The sequence below is a fragment of the Jaculus jaculus genome, chromosome 8 (genome assembly GCF_020740685.1).
Source record: "Jaculus jaculus isolate mJacJac1 chromosome 8, mJacJac1.mat.Y.cur, whole genome shotgun sequence".
Lineage (NCBI taxonomy): Eukaryota > Metazoa > Chordata > Mammalia > Rodentia > Dipodidae > Jaculus > Jaculus jaculus.
The window spans coordinates 77,598,960-77,618,472 of NC_059109.1; positions in this window are offsets into that span (position 1 = coordinate 77,598,960).

Sequence of the window (19,513 nt, forward strand, 5' to 3'; positions counted from 1 at the left end):
GCCTTTGGAGATGTAGACAGGTAACTCCCCAAGGCAATCTGGTTGGCTGAACAGTTGAATCAGCAAGCCTCTGTGTTCACTTAGACACCCTGTCTCAACAAATAAGGAGAGCAATTGAGGAAGACATCCAGGGTCAACCCCTGCCTTCACATATGCACATGTGTCCCTCCATATATGCATCTTCATGCACATGGATTGCATAAACACATGACATATATGTGGTGGTTTGATTCAGGTGTCCCCCATAAACTTAGGTATTGTGAATGCTAGGTTCCCAGCTGATGGAGATTTGGGAATTAATGCCTTCTGGAGGGAGTGTATTGTTGGGGGCGGGCTTATGGGTATTAAAGCCAGTTTCCCCTTGCCAGTGTTTGGCACAACCTCCTGTTGCTGTGGTCCACCTTATGTTGGCCAGGGGGTGATGTCCACCCTCTGCTCATGCCATCGTTTTCCCCTACCATCGTGGACCTTCCCCTCGAGCCTGTGAGCCAAAACAAATCTCTTTTTCCCACAAGCTGCTCTTGGTTGGGTGATTTCTATCAGCAGTGCAAACCGGACTGCAACAATATACTACACACACACACACACACACACACACACACACACACACACTAACCTGGTATAAGTGCCCGAATCTGCTATACCTGAAGCTTCCTGAATTTGGATCTTAACTATGCTAGGCAAATGCACCACCACTGAGCTGCATCCCTAGCCCTTTGTCTTTAAAATTTTATTGACAACCTTCACACATATATGCAATATACCATGATCATAATTCTTCCCATCATTATCCCTTTCCTTCCTGCTTTATCCTCCATCCATTGAATCCCTTCTTCAACTAATTTCTCTTCTATTCTGATGTCATCATTTTCCCCCTCCTATTATGAAAGTATTCTGTAGTTAGTGTCATCTACTATGAGGTCGTGAGTGCCACAGACACTTTATGTCTGGAAGAAAGTATTATAAAGAACGCCTCCCCTTCCTTTGGGTCTTATATTTTTTCTGTCTCCTCTTCCAAAATGGCCCCTGAACCTTGTCGTGTGTGATTATGATGTTTTACTTAGTGCCACTTTTTCTCAGCACTTTGGTGAGTTCTGAATCTCCCCAGTGGTCACCACCATCTGAAAAGAGAAGCTTCTCTAACCAAAAGTGAGAGAGGCATAAACTTAGAGGGCAGTTTGGTGGGCAGAAGATATCCATTTAGCCAGACAACAGTAGTTTTTCCCCAAGGGCTAATGACCTCCCATGCCATAGGCTTTTGATTAGGTTTTTAGTATCAGATATGAATTCTCTCCCATGGAGTGGGCCTCAAATCCAATTTCTCCCATAACAGCATATTACAATTACACTAGTCACATTTGGCCTGACTAGCCACCTCTAAAATTTGTAGGATTCAGTGATGGTTAAGACTGTTGATGACTTCTCACCCAACAGGCTACATAGGTCTTTCCCAGCATCCTGACAGTTGGTCAACAGGGTAGAGGTTTTCAGCTCAGCTCCAGCTTGATTTCACAGCCAAAATATGTGGAGTCCTCAACAATAAGGTCTTATTGTCCAGTTCTAGTGGGCTACCAGGAGCCTTTAATGTCTTGGGAGAATCAGGGGCTTCCCTGACCAAGGACTGATTGGAACGTAAACCACTCCTCACACTTGTAACAATCTATCAACTCTTTTCCACTTTTTATTTCGACACAGGGTCTTGCTAGGTCTCCAGAAAGGTCTTGACCCTGTGATCATGGTGCCTTTCGTCTCCTGAGTAGCTGGGATGATTGGCTTGTATCATCTGGCTTGGTGCCTCCTAAACTTTAAAGCTAGTCACTCCCTCAACTCCCAACATATTTTTTGAATTTTATTTTGGATGATTTCATATAAATATTGAATGTACTTAGCACATTTATGCCAATGAGCCCCTGTGCTTCCCACTCCCATTAAATCCCTTCTTCCCACCATGTTTTTGTTTTTGAGTTGTATTTCATTTTTTAAATATTTTATTATTGTTATTATTATTATTAGTTTTGTTTTTTTGAGGTAGGGTCTTGTTGTAGCCCAGTCTGACCTGGAATTTACCTTAGTCTCAGGGTGGCCTCGAACTCATGGTAATCCTCCTACATCTGCCTTCTGAGTGCTGGGATTAAAGGCATGAGCCACCACACCCGGCAATATTTTATTTTTATTTATTTATTTATTTGACAGAGATAGAGAGAGAGAGAGAGAGAGAGGATGGGTGCCTCAGGGCCTCCAGCCACTGCAAACAAACTCCAGACACGTGCGTCCCCTTGTGTATCTGGCTAACTTGGGTCCTGGGGACTCAAATCTGGGTCCTTTTCCTTAGCAGGCAATTGCTTTAACTGCTAAGCCATCCCTCCAGCTCACTGAGTTGTATTTCTTACTTCTTGGAAACAGAAACATTCTGATTCATAGAGAAATCATCAAGTTATTTCTCTTCTTCCTTCTCTTAACGCTTTTGGTGTACTTTTGTACCTAATATTACTCTTTCATTCAACTGTTCTGATCACTTTCATTCAACTGTTCTGATCAGTTTTCCCTCCCACTCAGCTTCCTACCAGTCACATGACCATCTTCTTTTGGAACACCAGCCATCCAACAGTATTAATTGTGTTCTTTATACTTTATGTTAACATTTTCATCAAACATGACAGCAGTCTGCATTTTCCTTGTGAAGGAAATGTCCTCTTTTGGAAAATGATGGAACTCTGCTTTTCCTATCAATGTCATTAGAAGAATTTCTGCCTTTCTTTCTCTAGTTCTAAAAATGATTAATCTAGCAACAGACTGGGTGATTTTTCTATGAGCCAGCCATGCTCAATTGTCCTGATAGCCCATTAATGTTGGCAAAATGCCTTTGCTGCATGAGGGGACCTGAGGAGAGAGATTTGTGGTTTATGCAGAGCTACATTCATCCTAAAATATGTATTATGGGAAGATATGACCATGTTCTTTATCAAATACAAACTAAGAATAACATTCAGGTGGCTTGGTGGCAAAAAGCGGTTACTGAGAGCAGAGCAGACCATTATCTTCAGAGGTGATGGGTACCTATCCACCTGAGCACAGTAGGCCCCTGGGCCCAAATGTCTGAAGCCTTTGTCTCCTCTCCTCCATGTCTTTACCTGTGCCCCTGCCTGCAAAAGTCAGATGTGGCTAAACTGTACCCCCACAACTCCTAAGCTGAAGCCCTCCCTACAGAATCATAGGATACATCTTAAAATGGGGTCTTTGAAAGAGTCAGTTACATAAACAGGAGGACATTCAGGTGACTCTGTTGTGGTTCAAACTGAAATGTCCCCTAAAGACTTACATGTTTGAACAGGGTTCTTCAGATGGTGGTATTGTTGTGGAAGTTTGTGGAACCTTAGGGAGGTGGGGTCTTGCTGGAGAAGGTGGGCCAGCACATACAATGACAGGGTCCTTTCCAGTTGCCTTTCACAAGATTCTTTGCAGGAAAGTTAGCCTGCCATGTGTAAGCATGGGAAGTCACAAATGGTGATGTGAAGGTGTATTTGAAGGGTGGATCAAGGATCCAGAAGCAAAGCAAGGTAAAGAGGTCTCAATCAGGGAGGCGGGTCTCCCTAAAGGAGCAGCTATAATTTGTGAGGCCAACAGTTAGACTATACAGTAGTGTTGCTATGGAAACTCCTTTCAGCTTTTGTGGTCCACCATCAGCTGCTTCTCAGCTATGGTGTCCACATCTATATTTCATAAAATGTGTCCTAATTATTCCAAAGCCACTACCCCATAATTGATCTTCACATACAGGTTTCCCTGTGTTTAAAATGCCATTGTGCCCTTTTTGGAGATAAATTCACAGTAGGTTCATGGGCTTGGCTCCCAAGCATAGGGTTTAAGTCCTTTCTTCCTTCTCAGGAGACAAGAAGCATAGACATCTGACACCTGGAGCAAGCTACAAGATCAGGGGCTTCCTTGTGTTTTTCCACTGTGACAGGGAAGAGAGAGAATAGACCAAGACATCCTGACTTTTTCCAGTAGGACATTTACTGCACAGATTCCAGGAATGCTGCAAGAATCCCTTCATTCGGAGGGGAGGGTTTATTTCAACTTACATTACAAGGGGATATAGCCCATTAAGGTGGGAAAAGAATGTCAGGCTAGCTGGTTACATTTCAGCCAGGAAGCTGGAAGCCAAGTGTGAATAGAAAGTGGGACTAGCCTGTAAAATCTCAGCCTACTTTATCCAGGAAGTTTCCACAACCTTCCCAAACAACAATACCAGCTGAGGATCAAGTGTTCAAATATTTGTGGCATTTCAGATGCAAACCACAACATACTCCTTAAGTGGTTAACAGTCATATTATTATTTTTTATTTATATAAATATAAACAGCACATAGCAATCTTTATTTGATGCGCTCATATTAAATTTGATCTTTTGGTGTTCTGGTGACAAATGGAAACAGAAATGCTTGTGATTTAATGTAGTCCACCTCTTTCCTTCTTCTATCAGGTTTCTTTCTTTCTTTCTTTCTTTTTTCAAATGAGTGTCAGATGCAACCAAGTCTGGACTTGAAAATGCAATCTTCCTGCCTCAGTTCTTTGAATGCTGGGATAACAGGTGTGTGATACCACACCAGGCTTTCACTTTAGCTTGATAAAATCTGATAGACCAACTGTTCTGCAACTCTGATCTATGACTTTCTCTGCTTACAAGTTGATTCTAAAAGTTGAAGAATGGGCCATGTGTACTTTGTTGTGCATATTTAATTTGTCTTCACAGCATATATTCCTAGGATGTATATTCTTCAGCCTTTAATTCTGCTAAGTAGCCCCTAGTAGCCATGAGTTAAGCACAAGTCAATGCTAGTATCTATGTAGAAAAGACATACTGCATCCACACCTCTCAGTAACTGCAAATCCTGATTCTTTAACCCAAGGCTTTGATTTTCTTCCTGGAATTCTCTAATTGCATTTCCTTGCTCTTAGACAGAAGAAATAGGTTTGAATCCCATTGTGAAGATCTTCCATGTTTTTTCTTCATTCCACTTCCTGAAATAAATCTCTTTACAGATATTCATTTCTAAAACTTTTTATTGACAACCTCCATTTATATACACAATGCACTCTGTTCATAATTCCCCTATCATCCTCTTTTGTCTCCTCTTTCCTGTCCCACCCATTGACCCTTTCTTCTTTCAAATTAGTCCTTCTTCTATTTTTTATGTTATCTTCTTTTGCCCTCATATTATGCAGGTTTTATGTAGACAGCAACAGCCAGTGTGAGGAAAATACCCATAAGCCCATCCCCAACAATACACCACCTGCAGAAGGCACTAATTCCCAAATTGCCACCCACTGGGGACCTAGCATTTAGAACACTCATGCTTATGTGGGACATCTGAATCAAACCACCACAAGCAGGAAACTTAATTGAGAGCAAAGGGATGGGAAAGGCTTGAATGCTCTGCCACTGGGGTCACTGGAGCAGGAAGCACTCAAGGGCATCAGGAAGTGGCCTGGGCTTCTCTTTTTAGGATTTTTAAGGGGAGAATGCACTAGTTGCTAGGGCTGTTGTTTGGACGATCCTCTGTTTTAGTTGATAAGTTTGGGTTATCTTTCCCATGATGCATTTGATTTTAACCAAATGTATACCCATAGTCATAAAATGGGAACTGGGGGTTTCTTTCCAAAAGCTCATTTAGAGGATCCAGTTTGGCTTACTGTGCATTGACTGGTAGTGGGATTCCAGGGGCCGAGGATCTTCTTTCCCTGGCCTATGAATCCCAAACTTTGGATCCTTGTCCATTCCAACAAAGAATTGAGGAAATGGATTCCAAAGAGGTTAAATTATAGGGTTTATTTTAGAAAACTAGTATCCAGAGAAAGTGGACGATATTTCCAGGGAAAGTAAAAAAGGGACAGAGCTTAAAAAACAGACCTACCCCCCATCTGGGAATTGGAGCAAAATGACATAAGCCTTTCACTTAACATTAGGAAAAAAGCTAAGAGTTAGTCTAGTAAGGGTGCCTTCCCCCCATTCCAGCCCAGCCAGACTGAGATTCGGGAGGGCTTGCCAGAGCAACAGGGATATGGAGGGGCAGGCATCAGGAGAGATGATAGCCAAGAAGTCCTTGCTCACCTGGTAACCCCCTCTTTGTAGCTTATTGTGGTGGGAATTCTGAGGAAGAGTTGATTGGTTTGGACTCAGGGGCTGGTTCAGGAGGAGGTGGGTACACTGAGTAGAGGGCACTATTGCTGAGAGAGGAGACTGGACCAGACACTGAATTCCAGTTCTGCTTGCACAGTCAGTGCGACAAGTGTGTCATCTCTTTTGGTTCCCCCTTTGGGCCCTCCCCTAGCTGACTACCTATATAAAAAGAACTATCATGCTCCTATTTTTCCCTCAGACCCAGAACAGTCTAAGCCAGATACCCCCTCCTAGCCTGACCTTTTAATGGGGAAATTGGGGCTCTGGGATGCTTCCTGGAACCCCTAGACCTGAGTTCATATCTGCAAACTAACCAAAGAATTGGCAATTCCAGATTCAAGAAAATGATTTTTGAAATATCACATTTTATTCAGAGTTTACAAAGGAGTGTGAAAAGGGTAAGGCTGGGAGGTAAAAGAAAACAAAGTGGGAAGAAGAGAAGTAAACTATGTGGAGCCCAAAAGCCCATGTGGGCCATCTGTAGCTTAGAAGTCCATGTGACCAGATGGATCTGGGCGGGGGAGGGGGGGCGGAAGCATGAAAAGAACAGAGAAAAGAAAGTTCAAGGAGCTCCTGCCATGTGGGGAGCTGGAGGAGATAAGAGCCTACATGGAGAGTAAGGGCTAGGGGGCTCTCCAGGATGCTCCTACTCAAGGGCCAATACCATCTAAGGGCATTTGTTCTGCAAGAGTTACAGTTGCTAAAGGGTGCTTTAGGTCTCTTATCATGAAGATGTTAACTAATGCGTCCTGTTATTCCTGAAATCCAAAGTGTGGTAGTTAATTTCCATTGTTAACTTGGAGTCAGGATCACCATGGAGACAAACTTCTAGGCTTGTCTGTGAGCGAGTTTCCAAATTGGGTTAATAGAGGTGGGAAGACCCTCCCTAGCTGTGGGTTGCATCATCTCATGGGCTAGTGTCTGGGACTGAATAAATAAGAGAAAGAAAGCTAAACATAGCATTCATCTCTCTGTTTCTTGACTGCGAATGCAATATGACAGCTGTTTTAGACTCCTGCCACCAGGTGGACTGTGCTCTCAAACTGTGATCCACAAGAAACCTTTCCTTTCTCAAGTTGCTTTTGTTAGGTATTTTGTCACAGCAATGACAACAATAAAAAATAACTATAACTACAAATATATATATGTGTGTGTGTGTGTGTGTGTGTGTGTGTGTGTGTGTGTGTTAATTGCCAAAGAGTGACTCAAGGAGGAAAAGTTGACAAGTTAGAATAGTCAGAGGGTCAAAATGTAGTAGGTGAGGCCAGCATCCACTCTGCTTCAGTAGAGGGTGTGTGTTCTGTCCAATCTCTGGACACATAAGTATCTCTGATACCTATAAGGGAGGCAGAAGGGAAAACAGAACCTTTAATTCCCTGAAGACTTTTCACTCCTTTGCCATCTGTTCTCCCAATGTCAGCCCAATTGGCAGGAGCACAGTTGAACCTTCCAGAATCCTTGGGGGCAGGAGATTTGCATAGCAACAAGGAGAACAGGCTTGTGACTTACCCAAGAAGAAGCAGAACTTCTTTTTAAAGTTTGCATGTGCTCATCAAATGAGGGAAAGATAAAATAGGAGAGGATGGCAAAGGAGTTGGTCTAGGGTGGATGGAGGTACAAGGGTGCCAGGCAAGCCCTGGCAATCATGGGGAGGTCTGTACCACACAGCTAGCACTCTGTGGCTAAGTCTTTGTTTTGAGGATTTATGTTAGAATTGAAATGAAGGATAAGCTCTTTTCTAAACAATGGTGTGATTTTTCCTAATGCATGCTTGAAGCTGATGCCAGAGCTTTCTTCTTCAGGAAGGCACAGGCACTCAGTGCAGCATGCTTCCCAACCTTGCTGAGAACTAGCCAGGCTTGGGGGTGAGGGAGTTGGTGAAAGGTGAGCCCATACCTAGTGTTTCTCTCCGGTCTTGAAGGCTGCCTTTGTGCACAAGAAAAGTCTGTGTCTGCATCCGTCTCCAGAAATCCTCCTCTCTCCTCACTTGAGGAAGTTTGGGAAATACTATTTCAGTTTACTGAGTACTCATCAGGCACCTGAAGCTAAGCACCTTGCTTGCAGAGTGTTTCCATATGAGGGTAGTATGGTGCAGGAAGTTAGGACATGGATTGGTTCTCAGCTGCCCCTAGCTGTCTGGTTTCAGTACTGGCCTTATCCAGTCAGAGCTACAAGGGCAAACTATTTGGCCTCTGAAGCTTGCTGTTCTCATAGAGAGAAAGGTGGCAGTATAATACTGCCTTCTCCATAGGTATGTTGTAGAGAGCAAACAGGAATATTTTTAAAGCACCTAGAATAGGCTCAGTGCTTAGAAACTTCAATCCCATCTCCTAATATGATCACAGCAAGGCCATGGAGCAGTGTCTGTGTGTATTTTCAGTGGCTGTGCAAAACAAATTACAAACTTACTGATTTATAGCCACCCACATTTATTACCTTGGATTTCTGGAGGTCAGGAGTCAAGGTGACAACAGGGCTGTATGCTTGTGGGAAACTTTAGGAGGAACTCTGTTTCTTGCCTCTTACATCTTCTGGAGATGCTAATGCCCCTGGTTTGTCCTCACATCACTGTTCCTGACACTGACTGACCCATTTTCATCTTTCCCTTATAAAGGATTGTGTTAATCAGCTATCCATTACTGTAACTAAATACCCAAGATATCAACTTAATAGTAAAAGGTTTATTTGAGCTTATGGTTTCAGGGCTTTCAGTCCATGGTCACTTGGCTTCATTATTTCTGGGTTGTGGTGAGGCATAGCATCATGGTTAGCATAGGTAGAAGAACAAAGAAGTGCACCTCATGGTGTCCAAAGGGAGGGAGGGGGCGGGAGAGAGAAAAGAAGTAGTAGGAGTAGGGAGCAGGTAGAAGAGAGGAGAAGAGAAGTGGTCAGGGACAAAACATATTTTTCAAAGACACACCCCCAGTGTGTCTTTCTTGACATGGCCTCACCCTCTACAGTCTCTGCCACTTCACATTAAACTGTGAATCCGTCAATGAATGAATCCATTGATAGGTCAGAACCCTCATTATCTAGCCACTTCCTACCTCTAAACACTATTACATTGGGATCCAGACATTAAACATGTGAGCTTTGGGGAACATTTCAGATAAAAACAACAATAGGATCCTTGTAATTGCATTTGACCTACTCAGACAATCCAAGATAACCACCCATTTGAAGATCCTTAATTGTATCTATAAAGTCCCTTTCACTGTGTGGGTTAACTTAGTCACCATTTCCAGGAATTATGATGTGGACATATTTGGGATCTGTTGTTCAGATCACCACAGGCAGATGTTATTAACATCCTGATGTCTTCTTCAGTTATAAAAAGAAAATGTTACTTGGTCATATTCTATTGCAGTTAGGGTTAGACAAGTGGAGTGTGGGAGCTTGTTCTTTATTTTAGAACTGAGTTTTATGTCCTGATCTATTTTGAGCCACTGAGGTATGAGTTAGAAGTGGGTGACTGACCATTTTCCACCATTCCTTAGGCCTAGATTGTCAAGTACATCTAGATCCATATACTTAGATTTAGAATCAGTTTTCTATACCCCATTCCTTCTTTCTGTGGACAGCGTTTCTTTGTTTTCTTTCTGCATGGCTGCTCAAGCTGACCTACTTTTCTTCTGCCTTACTCCATGTAGCAGTTGTTTCTTGTTGCTATAACAAAATACCCAACCAGAAGCACTTTATATATATACCCTGAGTTATAACACCCCCAAACACCACAAAGCCCACACCCAACAACACGCCTCCTCCAGCAAGGCTCTACCTCCCAAAGTGCTACCAGCTGGACGTGGGGTACAACGCTTGATCACAGTCATGGGGACGTTTCACATTGGAGCTGCTCTACCCCCACGCTTCCTGTTCTTCTTCCTCAAACCTGATCTAAGTAAACTTATCAAGGAACACAGCAAAAAATCAAATATCTATGACCTGAAGCTTATGTTCTTTCCTCCTAAAAGCACTGAGGTACTTTCCAGAGTTGAAAAGGAACTGCCTTCCACCTGCAGCTATGCAAAGCATCTTCACCCAGCCCAACCTTCTTGAGTCTGATTAAGGTCTGGAGTGAAGCCTTCAGCCTGATGGCAGAAACTCTTTGGAAGTCATCCACAAAGACACCTAATGGAAAGCCTTCAGCATTTGTGTGAATGTGAAATTACAATCATTAGACTCCAAGTAAATTTCCTTTAAAGACAAGAGCAGTAGACGAGGTCTCCCCCAGTCTCTGAAGCACAAGGGATTATATTAAGGTAAAAATGTTAATATGTAGGGACAGTCCAGATTCATCTGTCCTTGCCTCTTATAACCCTGTGTACTTTGTTCTAAAGATGAGTGCATTCATGAACATTGTATATATAGAAAACTACATTTGAATATAGTCCTGATAGTTATTCTTCAAAAATTCTCTACTGAATTCTTTTATAAAGCAATGCTTATCTCTTTCTCTTTTACACACACACACACACACACACACACACGGGGAGAGAAAGATTAGGAGAAAGAGAGGGAGAGAAAGGGAGGGAGAAAGGGAGGCTGGGGAGAGATGGGTGTGTTTGGTGCACACCTTTAATCCCAGCACTTGGGAAGCAGAGGAAGGAGGATTGCTATGACTTTGAGGCCACCCTGAGACTACATAGAGAATTCCAGGTCAGCCTGAGCTAAAGCAAGACCCTACCTTGAGAAACAAAAACAAAAACAACAAAATCTGGGGAGATTGCCACACAAGCATGAGGTCCTGAGCTCAGATCTCTAGCATCCATATAAAAGCCAGCTCTGGTGTGTGCTGGAATTCTTGGAGACATGAACATTCCTGGGCTTGCTCACCATCTTATCTCACCAAACTGGTGAGCTCTAGTTTCATTGAGAAGTTCTTTCTTAAAAAATAAGGTGGGCTAGAGAGATGGCTTAGCGGTTAAGCACTTACCTGTGGAGCCTAAGGACCCCGATTCGAGGCTCAATTCCCCAGGACCCACATTAGCCAGATGCACAAGAGGGTGCACGCATCTGGAATTCGTCTGCAGCAGCTGGAAGCCCTGGTGCGCCCATTCTCTCTTTCTCTCTGCCTCTTTCTCTGTCTGTCGCTCTCAAATAAATAAATAAAAATAAAACAAAAAAATAAATTAAAAAAAATTTTTTTTTAAATAAGGTGAAGAGTGACTGAGCAGGACACCTGATGTAGACTTCTGGTTTTCACACTCAGTCACACACACCTCACACACATGTGTGCCCACATACATTTGAACATGTATACACATACATATAAACACTCCACAAAAATACATGCCTAAAATGTTAATAAATTAATAATTTAAAAGTACATGTAATAAACACTAATTTTAGTACTTAAAACTATGAACCTCATTTATTAGTTTTTCTATAATAATTTAATTTCTTTTAAGGTAGAAACATATAAAATATACATCAAAGAACTCCTTAGCCCCAAGAAGGACTAATATCAATGGGATTAAGGTGATTAGGTTGCATTAGGGTGATCTCTTAATCCAGTGGCTGCTGTCCTTGTTGGAAGGATAAAGAGGGTAGAGGGATTGTTCAAAGTACACTGAAGTGATACAGTCACAAGCAAAGTGTGGTGGTTTAAATGAAATGTCCTCATAGTCTCATACACATGATTATGATTTAGCCTCACAATTGATCCCTAGCTGGCAGAGCCCTTGGAAGGTGGAGCCCTTGGGGAAGGCCTTGGAATTTTATAAACCAGTTCCCTGGCTAGTGCTAGCAAGCTCACTTTATCTCCTGCTTCCCTGCTGATATGTGAGGTTGTGAGCAAGCTTCTTGCTTATACCATATTTACCCCTTGAAAGTGTAAGCTGAAATAAACACTTTCAATTCATCAGATGTTTCTGTTTTGTTTCAGCAACAAGGAGGTAACTACAACAACACCAAGGAACACAGGAATTCTGAGAAGCTGGGAGACAGATGGACTCTTCCCTAGAATCTTTAGGGGAATGTGGTCCTACTGACCCTTTGATTTCAGATTCCTGAACTTCACAACTATAAGATTCAGTTCCTCTAGTCACTAAGTTTAAGGTAATTTGCTATAGCAGTTATAGAAGTATATGAGTAGTAATGAGTATAGCATTTTCTATTTTTTTAGGTTAGAGAGACTATTAAATTGAGAGAAGGAAAGAGAAAAAAGTATAGAGTGCTCCTACCACGTGCAGGACAGGAGGGGTTAGACAGCCCACAGGGGAGTAGGACGGGTCTCTCCTTCTCTCAGCCTGGCTGAGTTGAAGCTAAGGAGCCAGCCAAGAAAGCACATTCTCTAATTTGATAGTATATTGTTCCTATTAAGGCTGATTTTAGGTTTCCAATGAGATGCTATTAACTGAGGATTTAGGACAAGAAGCTCACAAGTAGGTTGTGGACTCTGTTCATGCATCACAAGATGAGGCAGAGCACTCATTAGAGGGGTCTGCCTGTGGCAGATGAATACACTCACTCTTACCACATGACTAATGACCCATACAGTTAGCTGCTTAAGTTGACAAATATTTATGTCATACTTCTGGCTGGGTGGTTCTTGCTCAGGTTTTTCTACCATGTTGCAATCAAAACCAGCCAGGACTATGTTAGGTGAAGTTTTGTCTGTGACTGTCAGGTCTGCTTCATGAGCTGTAATAAGGAAACCCTGGTCCTCAGTGCATGGCCTATCCACAGGCTTCCTTATATGTTTTTAAAATATGACAGCTGGCATTCCTTAGGGGAATGATTCAAGAGAGAGCCACAGGACTTCTGTGATCCAGTGTCAGAAGTCACATGGCATCAGCCCTCCTCACCACGCGAAGAGCTCTTCTTAACTCCTCCACCTCCTGACCATCACAGAATCATTACAGCACCTCTCTTTCTACTTCCTCCATCTGTCACTGCAAACTGTTCACTGCTACAGTGGAAGACGGCACTCCTGATGGAGCAGCCACCTGGTGAGTCCCCTACTTTCTTCTAGTCTTGTCTTATATCCAACTTGGGATACCACTTGGCTGCTTAGGAGCCTCCAGTGTTCTCCCTTGGCACTTTGTCTCACTGCCTTCTGTCTGCATGGGCTGCTCTGATCCCCAGACATTGAGAGCTCATCTTGCCTCTAGACTCTGCACCCACTGTTCAAGTTCTCTGCTGTAAATGGGTTCATCCAGTCCTCAGGTCCTCAGTACTTACTTTTCTTTTTTTTATGAGGTAGGGTCTCACTCTAGCCCAGGCTGACCTGGAATTCACTATGGAGTCTCAGGGCTACTAAAAAAAACCTATGGTGGGGGAGATCATGGGCCTTAGTAGTGTAACACATGCCTTTGTCTGGCTAAATGCAATCCTCCTATCTCTGCCTCCCAAATGGTGGGATTAAAGGTGTGCACCACCATTCCCGGCAGTACTTACTTTTTTTTTTTTTTTTGCATGTATTTGTAGTGTGTATGTATGAATGTTTATATGTGTGAGCAGGTATGCATCTATGTGTGCCTGCATGGCCAGAGTTCAACATTTCAACATTGAGCATATTCTCCAGACACTCTTTCACCTTGTTTTTCTTTTTTACTTTTTAAATTGATAGCTTCCATACTTACAGACAATAAACCATGATAATTCCCTCTCCTCCCCCACTTTCTCCTTCACAACTTCACTCTTCAACATATCCCTTCCCCCTCTCAATCAGTCTTTCTTTTATTTTTTTTATTTTTTATTTTTCAAAAGCAGTATAAGTTTGAACTTTATTACATAGGAATGACAATCTTAATTTCATAATGATGGTTGATTCAGTATGATATAAAATGCAGATATAGCCCAGAAAAAGATAGGTAACAACATTAAAGCATAATTCCTTAAGAATAAGAAGGAAGCCGGGCATGGTGGTGCACACCTTTAATACCAGCACTGGGGAGGCATAGGCAGGAGGAGGATCTCCGTGAACTTGAGGGCACCCTGAGACTACATGGTGTCCAGGTCAGCCTGGGCTAGTGTGAGACCCTACCTCGAAGAACTAAAAAAAAAAAAAAAGAAAGAAAGAAAGAAAGAATGAGAAGGAAAAAAAGTAAAATTTAAGATGCCTTTTCTTTTCAGAAAGTTTTCTGTAAAACTCTTGATCCCAAGACTAATCATTTAAACATGCAACTCAAAATACACTGGCCATATTTCTTGGTATCAAGTAAGTGAGGTGGGGCCAGGTGTGGTGGCGCATGCCTTTAATACCCGCACTCAGGAGGCAGAGGTAGGGGGATCGCCGTGAGTTCAAGGCCACCCTGAGATTACAGAGTTAATTCCAGGTCAGCCTGGACCAGAGTGAGACCTACCTCAAAAAACAAAAAACAAAAAAAATAAAAAAAATTTAAAAAAAAGTGAGGTAGGGAAACCTCACTTTTACAGAATAAAACCACTCCTCGTCCCATCTTGACCCAAGTTCTAGTTCTCCATGAGCAGATTCCTCTTAAAGCTGTATTAGAAAACATCATTTTCATCTATTAGCTGGGATTCTTATTCCACATCAGGTAGGAAGTCACTTCTTGATATCAGGATGGGGGCAGGAACCAGAGCCAGAGCCAGAACCGGAGCCAGAACCAGAGCCAGAGCTGGAACCAGAATCAGATCCAGAAACAGAACCAGAACTGGAGCCAGGGCCAGAGCCAAAGTTGGCTACAGCATAGTTCTCAGTAATAGGGAAGGCATCTTTCAAGTTTTCAGATGTTTTTCATATGTTCTACAACAAAGGAAGTCCTGAGGCCGTCAAAAACTTACAGTAGCAAGAATTCTTCTACGTCTTTGGTGAGGTATCAGAATTCCTCTCTTCAAACTATATGTCCACTGTACACCTTGACTGTGTATCACCACAGCAGAATGTCACGTCAGTCACCACTGAGAATGTTTACTATCACTCCAAAGTGCTGAGACCTTTCACACCTGATCTTTAACACCCCGCTCAGCGGAATCGGCAAACATCTGAGGCTCGTACTCGTACCACTTCCGGTTCCTCTTTCTTTTATTTTTGATGTCATCATCTTTTCCTCATATTATGATGGTCTTGTGTAGGTAGGGTCAGGCACTGTGACGTCATGGATATTCAGGCCAATTTCTGTCTGGAAGAGTGTATTGTAAAGAGTTCTACCTTTCCTTTGGTTCTTACATTCTTTCTGCCACCTCTTCTGCAATGGAACTTGGGCCCTGAAAGGTAGGATAGAGATGTTTCAGTACTGAGCACTCCCCTGTCACCATTTTGCATCACTATGGTGCCTATCATCCCAGTGATCACTGCCATCTGAAAAGAGAAGCTTCTCTAACTAAAAGTGAAAGTAGCATTAATATATGGGTATGAATGTTAACAGAAGTGTTTATAGGGCAGTTTGGTGAGCATAATATATGCATTTAGCCAGACAAAGGCATGTGTTACACTACTAAGGCTCATGATCTCCCCCACCATAGGTTTTTTTTTTATTAGGTTTTCGGTACCAGGCATGTGTTCCCTCCTATTGAGCAAGCCTCCATTCCAATTGTACAGCGGTTGGTTTCTCCCATGAGAGACATCACCCTTTTGGTCATTTGGCTTGGCAGGCCAAACTTGAGGCTTGCAATGTCCACTGTTTTTACCACTGATGACTTCTGTCTGCCATAGAGCTGCATGCAGTACAGCTTTTTCCAGCTTTCTGTCAGCTGGTCTATAGGGTGGAGCTTTTCAGATCAGCCCCAGTTTGATTTCTTGGTAACTTTGCAGCCCAGGAATGTGCAGTCTTCAACCATGGAGTTTTACCATCTATTCTTGGTGGGAAACCAAGAGCCATGGCAATAGCCTGTAATGTTTTGGGGGCATCAGGGACCTCCCTGGCCAACAACTCACTGGAAGGTATTCCATCTCTGACATTGAAATTTTTCTAGTAATAGTCTGTGGCATCTGGGTGTGCCATTATCCAAAAAAAGTAGGTTATGATATTGCTTATTCACAATATCCTGAATTTTACTTAACCTTTCTCCAATCCTTCTTTTACTCAATCTCTTCCCCTGACCTCACTTAGGCCATTCCACCCCCAGTAATCTGTTTATCTACTTCCCTATATACAATACCATCCCCTTAAGTCCTCCCCTTTCCTCCCTCCTTTATAGCCTTGTCTAGCTTACTGGCCTTTGCTACCATTTTTTACTCCAACTCACACACAAGACTGAGCATTTGTAGCTAGGATCCACATATTAGAGAGAATATGCAACATTTGGATTTCTGGGCCTGGGTTATCTCACTTAGTATAAGCCTTTCTAGATCCATAAATTTCCCTGAAAATTTCATAAATTCATTTTTCTTTACCTCTGAATAGAACTCCATTATATAAACATACCACATCTTCATTATCCATTATCAGTTGAGTGAGATCTAGACTGGTTCCATTTCTGAGAATATTCTGTGAATAGAGTAGCAATAAACATGGTGTGCAAGTACCTCTAAGGTAGTAATAACAGTCCTTAGTATATATGCCTAGGAGTGGTATAGCTGGGTCATATAGTAAATCTACTTTTAGCTGTCTAGGTACCTCCACACTGATTTCCACAATGGCTTCACCAGATTATATTCCCACCAACAGTGTAGAAGTGTTCCTCTTTTTCTACATCCTCATCAACATTTATTGTCATTTGTTTTCTTGATGATAGCCATTATGACAGGAGTGAGATGGAATCTCAAAATAGTTTTAATTATCATTTCCCTGATGGCTAAGGATGTACAACATTTTTTTAGATGTTTAGATATGCAATCTGTATTTCTTTTGAGAACTCTCTATTTAGTTCCTTAGCCCAGTTTTTTAATTGGGTTGTTTGATTTCTTGTTAGTTTTTTGAGTTCTTTGTATATCCTAGATATTAACTCTCTATCAGATATACAGTTGACAAAGATTTTCTCCCATTCTGTAGGCTACCTCTTTACTCTATTATTCAGTGTCCTTTGCTGTACAAAAGCTTTGTAATTTCATGAGGTGCCAGTGGTTGATCAGTAGTTTTCTTTCCTGAGCAACTGGGGTTATATTCAGAAAGTCATTGCCTAAGCCAAAATGTTGAAGGATTTCCCCTACTTTTACTTCTAGTAGTTTCAGGTATGATATTTAGGTCTTTGAACCCTTTGGACTTGACTTTTATGCATGGAGAGAGATAAGGATCTATTCTCATCCTTCTGTATATAGATATCTAGTTTTGTCAGCACCATTTGTTAAAGATGCTTTCTTTTATCCAAACTATACTTTTGGAACTTTTTTGTGAAAAGTCAAATGTCTGTAGCTGCTTGGGTTTACATCTGGATTCTCTATTCTGTCCTATGGGTTGTCTTTGTGCCAGTACCATGCTGCTTTTTGTTACTATGGTTTTGTAATATAGCTTAAAATTGGGTATGGTGATACTGCCAGCCTTATTGTCACTTAAAATTGTTTTGGATATTTGAGGTTTTTTGTGCTTTGAAATGAATTTTAAGAATTCTTTTCTATTTCTATGAAGAATGCCATTGTAATTTTAATGGGGATTGCATTAAATGTGTAGATTGCTTTTGTTAAGATTGCCATTTTCACAATATTGATTCTTCCAATCCAAGAACAAGGGATGTCTTTCAATTTTCTATTGTCTTCTGCAATATCTCATCTGAGTGTTTTAAAGTTTTCATCATAGAGATCCTTCACTTCCTTGGTCAGGTTTATTCCAAATTATTTTTTTAAGGCAATTGTGAATGGGAGATATTACCTGATTTCATCCTATAAATGTTTGTTGTTAGTATAGAGCTGATTTTTGTGTATTTTGGATCCTTGTACATTGCTAAAAGTGTTTATCAGCTCTAACAGTTTTCTGGTAGTCTTTAGGGTTCTTTATATATGGAACCAAATAATGATAATTTCATCTCTTCCTTTTCAATTTGTATCCCTTTTATGAGTGTCTTTTGTCTTATTGCTATAGTTAAGACTTCTAGTACTACAGTAAATAAAAGTGGGGACAGTGGACACCCTTGTCTTATTCCTGATTTTAGTAGAAGAGCTTCAAGTTTTTCCCCATTTAGTATTATGTTGGCTGTAGGCTTGTCATAAATAGCCTTTATTATGTTGAGATATGTTCCTTCTATTCCCAATCTCTATAGGACTTTGACCTTGAAGGGATGTTGGATTTTGTCAAATACCTTTTCTGCCTGTATTGAGATGATCATGTGATTTTTGTCCTTCAGTCAATTTATATAGTGTATTACATTTATCAATTTGCATATTTGAATTATCCCTGCATCTCTGGGATATAGCCTACTTAGCCAGTGCCACCTTATTTTTTGAGATCGTGCATTGCACCAAAGCTTACTGATCAGCTAGACCATTGCATCAAAGCTTACTGCAGCTAGACCAGCTGACTACTGAGTGCCAGGAGACCCTTGTAATCTTCTTGGCTTTGGGGTTACAGAATGTGACATCTGGCTTCTATGTATGTGTTGGGATTTGAACTCACATCCTCATGCTTACACAACCTTGTTTACTCAGAGCCATCTCCCTAGCCCTTCTCAGTGTTCTTAAGACTGTCCTACCTCAGGAAACCACTTCTATGGCAGGTGCTGGATTAGTCTTTTCTTGGCCACTCTAGAATTACTTTTTATTCCTCATCTTGAATCATGATTTATGTAATGCATATTTTAACTATTCTTACCCTCTTTAGGAATGTAATTTGTGTATACAAGGACTCCAATTATCCTGTCTCCTAACACTGTGCCCACCTACACTGGCCTCTCATACACATTGGTGTTTGTTTATTGAATGACCAGTCTTCTCTGCCTTATGCACACCCAGTGTGGTTCCACAGCTTAGTCCTAGACTCAATGGCCCTTCTCGCCATGCTGAAGGAAAGACAGCCACAGCCTTCTCTGGTGTTCCTACAAATCAAGGTGGTTTGAGCCTCCTGGTCATATCCTTCACTCAGAAGATGGCAGAAATTATAGAAAATAGAATTCTTGACCCTCAGCTTAACCTGTATTAAAAAAATGAAATTTCACAGTCTGGGAATTTCTTTCCACACAAGTGACTTCTTGGACAGGAAGAAAGGGCTTTGTGGATAGAACATTTAGTGGGTAGAAGAAATTGAAAAATATCATAATTTGCTACATTCTTTGAAATATAATCCAGAATAACTTGACCTTCATCTTTGGCTTGGTACTTCTAAGTCCTTTTTAAAATTGTGTGTGTGTGCATGTGCCTGAGTATATGCATACATGCATGTGACTGTGAGCACGCATGTGCCACAGTGTGCATGTGGAGGTCAGAGGACAACTTTAGGATCAGTTCTAGCCTTTCCATCTCACTTTAGACAAGGTTCCTCTCCCAGGTCTCACTCTGCAG